Raw genomic sequence first — 7,189 nt, 5'->3', positions numbered from 1 at the left:
CCAAAAAAAAATGTCATTTAAATATTTTCAGTATTTTATAACAAGTTTCACAGGCCATTTTGAGAATTCTTCCCACCTAATTGTGTTTCTAAACAAGCACAAGAAGACAGTAGGCCGTCGGTATTTAGAATTTAGGTAGATTTATCAAAATAAAAAGTAAAATTATTGGCAATTTCCTGTGTATATAATAATAAAATGTTTAAATTGTTCGTAGTGATAGATATTTCCGTATAATTTATAATAAAATAATAATAAGCAAAATATTGATTTTATTGAATAAAGAAGTATAGTTTTACACTGTAATTATGTATAAATATAAATTCTATAATTTATATTTATACAGCGTGTCCCACAAAGATACGACAAATTAAATCACTTTTGTTCTAGTTAATATTTTTAATTTATTTTTTTTAATTAATTTATACTCATTTGCGCTAAAAGCACCGCGTTTTTTTATTGCACTTACCTATTTAATTTTTTTAAACTATTTAAATTTTTTTTCAATATAAGCATTTTATTAAGAATAATTTTTCAAAAATAATTTGTGAAAAAAATTAGTATATTTATTCATCCATTAAAAAGTTATATGAATTTGAAAGTTATGAAAATTTGATTTCACATTTAATGCGGCGGCCATTTAACCATGTTATTAAATAACAATTATTCATGTTCACATTTTTCCAAGTTTTTTTTTTTTTTACTGATCATAATGATACCTACAACATACAATATTATTGATATAAGTCGAAGACTCAAAACTGAAGTTGGTCGGTCTTGCCGGAGCCGCCAGTGGAGACGTCCACTCTGTCGTTGCTGCTGGCCGAATCTCGGGTCATTGTGGTCGTTTTGGTGCGTTTGAACGATGAGCCCTTGTGTCGCTTGGACTACCTGATGTCCACCTGGAGCTTGTGTCGGTTGTTCTGAGTCAGCGCCACCTAAGCCCATCGTCTCAGTCGGCGCCTGGGGGCCACGTAAATCCGCAAGTAGGTGATACTCATCACCACCAGCGGTATGTAGAGCGACCCCACGGACGAGTATATCACCTACCGGAATGAATGATCAGCTGGCACAGAGTGCATTCGTCGAACGCTTCCGGCCAGTCGTTGGCGTCGGCAAGCTGATGATGGCACTGAGCAGCCACACCAACGCCACTGTTCAGAAAACACAACGTGACGAGCCAGCCAGCTAGTCGGCAACGTCGTCTGCATCCTGTGGCTGCCGTGCGACGTACTGTACTGCACCGAGTCTATACTTAACCTATGCACCACCGGTACCGTGCCATCACCCAGCCGATAGCGTACGCTCAGGAGCGCACCGTGTCCCGAGCGCTCTGGACAGTGGCGTTGGTGTGGGTGCTCAGTGTAACCATTAGCTTGCCACCGCTGATCGGCTGGAATGAGTGGCTGAATGCGTTCAACAAATGCACTCTTTGTAAGGTGACCAAAAATTCCGGTTACATGGTGTACTCGTCCGAGGGCTCGTTTTACATACTAGTGATGGTGAAGAGCATCACCTTACTTACGGATATACGTGGCAACCAAGCGTCGGCTGAGACGACGGGCCCGGGTGGCGCTGCCTCAGGACAGCCGACACCAGATCCAGGTGGGAACTGGGTCGTCCAAGCAACACAAGGATGTGTCGACCAAGTACACGAAAACTATTACAATGACTGGAGATTCGGCCAGCAGCAGCGACATAGTGGACGGCTCCACTGACGACTCCGGCAAGACTGACCGACAAACCTCGTCGGGCGGCTGCAAGCAAGTCAAAGAACTGCTCGAGAACAAATAGTGCATATCGCTATCAAAGGAACGGAAAGCGGCCAAAACGTTGGCATCATTATGGGTTTGTTCGTCGTCTGTTGGCTGCTGTTCTTCTGACCTATCTAACCTATCTGACCTATTTTGACCTATCTGTAATAAAGGTTTTTTTTGTCATATACTACCTTGTCTTAATTTAATATTTTAATACTGTAAAATCTTTATTTATAACCTTTAAAGTTTATACAAGTTAAAAAAAACTTTTGAGTATTACTCAAGTAATTCAATATAAATAATTAGATTAAAACATTTTTTAAAGAGCTTTTTAAAACGGAATAACTCTTAAGTTGTAACCTTACATAGTATGTTTAGGGTATTTTACATTTGTATTAATTTGTTCTTATCATATTATTATAATGCTGTACAAGGTGATCGTGAACTACTCAATAATACTACACTAATAACTACTCAAAAAAAACCAGTACAGTGGGGTCGGGGCATAGTGGGGACGGAACATAGTTGGGTCGGGGCATATTGGGGATGGGGAGGTCACAGGTTTACAGGAATTTTTAAATCTGAAAGTGATAAAATCACTTTCGAAAAAACGCTTCGATGCAAATCGGTAGTTAGTATTTTCAAGCTAGTACAGTCCAAACCAAGCACAGTATAAACCAGCAAAGTTAGAAAGTTTTAAATGAAGGTTCTGTATTTACAAATGAGCATCAAAGCGTTAATTTAAAAGTGATTTTATCCGAAAGGACTAGTACAGTAGTGTATTGGCATAATGTAATCAAAGCAATGAGGAAACGGAGAGGTCACAGGTCTACAAGAATTATTATAAATAAAAGTGATAAAATTGAATAAAATCGCTTTCAAATTAACGCTTTGATGCTCATTTGTAAATACAGAACCTTCATTTAAAACTTTCTAACTTTGCTGGTTTATACTGTGCTTGGTTTGGACTGTACTGGCTTGAAAATACTAACTACCGATTTGCATCGAAGCGTTTTTTCGAAAGTGATTTTATCACTTTCAGATTTAAAAATTCCTGTAAGCCTGTGACCTCCCCATCCCCAATATGCCCCGACCCAACTATGTTCCGTCCCCACTATGCCCCGACCCCACTGTACTGGTTTTTTTTTTTTTGCAAAAACTTAGTGGACCAAATAACACATATACAATGTCTTGTTATATTTTGTTGGAATGGTCGACGATTCATGTTTCAATCGTTTGTACTCCATAGTTTAAATTATAATCGCTTATTCTCAATAAAATTAATATTTATGTATTATATACTTCCATTAGAGCAATCTCACGCAAACTATTTATACTTCATAGATTATATTATTTCAAAGCTATATTATACTTCTATTTTACTAGATTGACAATGTACAAAATAAAATGCAACTAAAAAAACCTTTTCATAGATCCTTAAAATGTAAAGGGTGGGGTAGTGAAACGGGTTTTACCATTTAAATACATTAGAAAATCGCCGTTTTACTGCCTCATCCTGTATATTAATTTCTTGTTATTTTCTAAAGAAAAATCGATTTTCTTACATTTAAATTAAAATAAATCGTATACTAGTACTTAGATGGAGAAAACAATAAATTATACCTACATATATTACTTATTAGTTAAATATTACTAACGTGTATAGCCACTAGCGGTCGGCTGTTGCCTGTTATTTAACAATAACCTTTTATGGAGATTTTAAAAATTTTGTTTTTTTAATAATAGCATAGGAGCAGTATCATGATGTTAAATGTTCACGAGATTTGGTCTAGTCATAATATAAAGTATTATCATTTATGACTTAATTATTATTAAAATTTATCCTAATAGTAATAGTACATAGTAATAAAATAATGAAATATTTTGTACAAAATTAGAGCTACAAGTTGATAAACTAAAAAATTAAAATTAGCACGAATCAGATTATCTAATATTAGACAATTTAAACAATCAAGCGTGAATCTCTTTAAATGAATAACAGTATAACAATATACAAAACATTAGTTTTCCTTACTAAACCAACACTTAATCTGAATCCAAAAAACAACAGTCCTCTTCATAATTTGCAGGTAGTTGGACCTTATATACTCATAGTTGACCTTCGGTACGGTTATATAACGCAGGCTATAAAATAACGACAGTGGTTTTGTCGTATCGTTTTTTTCCAAATAAATCGAGTGTCTACTATAATCAGTTACACGATTTAGTCGCCTGTGATATCATGTAATAAACACAATGTTATGATACCGATCATTGGGCCCTAACCTAATCTAACACGGATAGACGTTACCAACTGATAGTTTTTAGTGTCTGTTCGTTTCTCACATCTGGTGCACTGGGTTTTTAGTTAAAAAAAAAAAAAAAAATGAACTTTGTGTAAACTTTAAGTCAAGAGTGGTACTTGAGCACAAAACCTAATAGTATCATTCTGCATAGATATAAATAAAATTGTTTTAATGATTTGATCAATTTTTTTTAAAGATTTTAGGCGTTTTTGTTAAAATACACGCAATGTGCGAAAACACGGTTTTCCGGCAATTAAAAAAAAACTGTAGTGCCGAATTTTTTACCCGCTTAATATGTTATGGATACATATGAGTTCCAACTACTGGCAAATTTTCAACCCAAAAGTTTTAAAATTACCGCTAAAAACCCCGAAAAACAAAAAAAATTGTACCCCCCCCCTAGGGGGGTGAGAAATGGGTATAAATTAAGTTTGACACAACTGACGTGTGCGGGCATACCAAATAATTATTTCTTATACATTTCAACTCGATCCGACTCTTTTTCTCGAAATTATAGCCAGTATAAGTTCTAACTTAAAAACTCGTACGGTTTTTTTTTTGTTTTTTTCAACTTTCGTCTGTGAAGAATTAAACTTTTTCAACTTTTTCTCCCCCAAAGTACCAACTAGATGAAAATTGCGATTTATAGAGTTGCTATTCGAAAGAATTGGTCCAGTATTAAAGAAGTTACAGTGTATACAGATAAAAAAAAAACACACATCAGAGTAAAACCAATACCTTCTCGCTTTGCATCGAAGCTAAAAGTTTTTTTGACATTTTCATGTCTTAGCTCTAGCTTATAACCGAAAAAAGCGTTATTTACTTAGTGTTACCAAAAAAGTGTAACGAAAAATTACCACATGGAGATGGAGTTAGGGTGGGAATGGGGTTGGGGGTAAGAGATATGAGATAGGGGGGATAGGGGTGGGAGATAAGGGGTAGGAGATAGGGGGTGAAAGATATGTTGTACGTTCAACGTTCAAATTAGAACTAAATGATAAATTCAAAATAGTTTAAGGACCCAAATTCTCTATGAATTGTTTTAAGCTAGATATTAAACACTACAATATTAGCCAGAAACTTGATGTTTTAAGATACTAGCTTGTTACTGCTTCTTAATATACTATATAATTGTCTATAATTCCACCACTACTCTAAATTTATTCGGTACTTCAACGAGACATGAAAATGCTCTTTCGTGGTAGCACACTCGGCTGAAAAACTTTTTTCATTTTTTTTTTATACAATGAGATCTTAATTTTTTTTGTTTTTACCCTCCTCCCAACTTAGTTTTTTTAATAGCAACTTTTGAAACTTAAATTGTAACGTATATGTTTTATTATTTTTTTAAATTGAGAATAATACATTAAACATTTTGACTGGTCGATAACTAGTTTTGGATAACTATTTTTGAAGTTATTGAAGTTTCAAGTTAAGGACAGGAGGAATGGTGGAGTGTAGTATTATTTTTATCTGCGCTCATTTCCCAACCGCACTTCCCCTCCCACTCTAGTTTTAAAACTCTTATAACTTCAACAATAGTTATCCAAAACTGGTTATCCACCAGTCAACATATTTAGTACGTTATTTTCAATTTAAAAAGTTAATAAAATATATACGTTACCATTTAGGTTTCAAAAGTTGCTATAAAAAAAGCTAAGTTTGAGGGGGAGTAAATACAAAAAAAAATGGTAAAAAATTGAGATCACATTGTATAAAAACAATATAAAAAAAAAGGTTAATTTCTTATTAAAACCTATAAAATATTGAGTGGTTCACGCTAAGTGTATCACCCTGGATTTAGTTGAAATTTAAAGGTCTTTTAAAATGATTTCTATTTATTTTCATTATACTGTTTTAATTATTTTGCATACAAATATGTACAGGGTGGGGCAGTAAAACGAGCGATTTTCCGATGTATTTAAATGGAAAACCCCGTTTCACTGCCTCACCCTTTACAACTTAAGGATCTATGAAAAGGTTTTTTTAGTTGCATTTTGTTTTGTATATTGTCAATCTAGTAAAATATAAGTATAATAGAGCTTTGAAAGAATATAATATATGAAGTATAAACATTTAGTGTGAGATTGCTCTAATGGAAGTATATAATTCATAAATATTAATTTTATTGAGAATAAGCGATTATAATTTAAACTATAGAGTACAAATGATTCCAACAAAATTTAACAAGACATTGTATAAGTGTTATTTGGTCCACTATGGTTTTGCAAAAAAAAAAACCAGTACAGTGGGTTCGGGGCATATTGCGGACGGGGAGGACACAGGTTTACAGGAATTTTTAAATCTAAAAGTGATAAAATCACTTTCGAAAAACGCTTCGATACAAATCGGTAGTTAGTATTTTCAAGCCAGTACAGTCCAAACCATGCACAGTATAAGTTAAAAAGTATTAAATTGAAAAATCGGTGACTTAAGTCGTTTTTGAAATGACCTATTCAATTTAATACTTTCTAAATTATACTGAGCATGGTTTGGACTGTACTGACTCGAAAATACTAACTACCGATTTGCATCGAAGCGTTTTTTCGAAAGTGATTTTATCACTTTCAGATTTAAAAATTCCTGTAAACCTGTGTCCTCCCCGTCTCCACTATGCCCCGACCCCACTGTTCTGGCTTTTTTTTTAAATATAGAGTTATGAAAAACTCTTTATTTGTATAAATTATGTAAATTTAATGATGAAATTGTTAGGGTTTTATTTATTTAAAACTTAAGTAATTGTCGTCCAAAAAAATTGACCATGTTAATTAGCCTATTTTTAAATGGATTTTGGAGACTTCATTTCAATTTTATGACGTATACACTATGTATACAATGATAGAATATCAACATTTTGCACATGTTATTAATTTTTATGTTGAGATAAAAATGTAATACTTGTTAAAACAAATTTGTTTGGAGTTAGGTGATGCTATATTCCATACATTTATTGTAAAAACACCACGTAACTTAATGACTAATTATGATATCGAAATGGAATTTTCACTGAACAATTGTAATTGAAGTGTTCTTTCTTTTTTATAATATCCTTAAACAATTTTTTTTCAACATTTTAATTAGCCAAAAATTGAAAGACACATAAAAAATGTTATAAATTTCATTAAATTT

The 7,189-nt window shown here is 33.2% G+C and overlaps 1 pseudogene; it reads left to right on the top strand.

Annotated features, from left to right (window-relative positions):
* The first annotated feature begins 1,055 nt into the window (after positions 1–1,055).
* On the top strand, positions 1,056–1,880 carry LOC126842447 (tyramine/octopamine receptor-like; annotated as a pseudogene).
* The last annotated feature ends 5,309 nt before the right edge of the window (positions 1,881–7,189 follow it).

Source organism: Adelges cooleyi, unplaced genomic scaffold (assembly GCF_023614345.1).
Source record: "Adelges cooleyi isolate 19-005CV unplaced genomic scaffold, UGA_ACOO_1.1 ACOO_flye_CR_arks_rails_tigmint_CR_PRNA_521, whole genome shotgun sequence".
NCBI lineage: Eukaryota > Metazoa > Arthropoda > Insecta > Hemiptera > Adelgidae > Adelges > Adelges cooleyi.
This window is presented reverse-complemented; position numbering and strand designations above follow the sequence as displayed.